The sequence below is a fragment of the Carassius auratus genome, unplaced genomic scaffold (assembly GCF_003368295.1).
Source record: "Carassius auratus strain Wakin unplaced genomic scaffold, ASM336829v1 scaf_tig00050884, whole genome shotgun sequence".
Taxonomy (NCBI): Eukaryota; Metazoa; Chordata; class Actinopteri; order Cypriniformes; family Cyprinidae; genus Carassius; species Carassius auratus.
In genome coordinates this window covers 1-388 of record NW_020527175.1, presented here as the reverse complement: position 1 = coordinate 388, position 388 = coordinate 1, and positions in this window count along the sequence as shown.

The window sequence follows — 388 nt, the reverse complement described above, 5'->3', positions numbered from 1 at the left end:
TTTATGTGGTGCATTTAAATCCAGAAGCTTAATTTATGTGAAAAATTTTGTTGACATGCTATACGCCATTGAAGACTACTTTAAACAGCATTTATCAAATTTTTACATAATTATTATATGGTTTAATGAGCTCATATAAAATTGAGACACTTATGGAATAAATTAATGAACTTGAAGTATTTGGTTACACAGCAGTGCTATTTAAGTGAACTGCAAAATGTTTTAAAAGCTGTATACATATACTGCTGCTCAAAAGTTTGAGGTCAGTGATAAAAAAATAAATAAAAGAAAATAAATTATTCCATTTGAACTAATTGCATTTAAAGTGATAGTAAATACTTTTACTTTGTATATACTGTATATATTTTAGGGATGTACCGAAATGAAA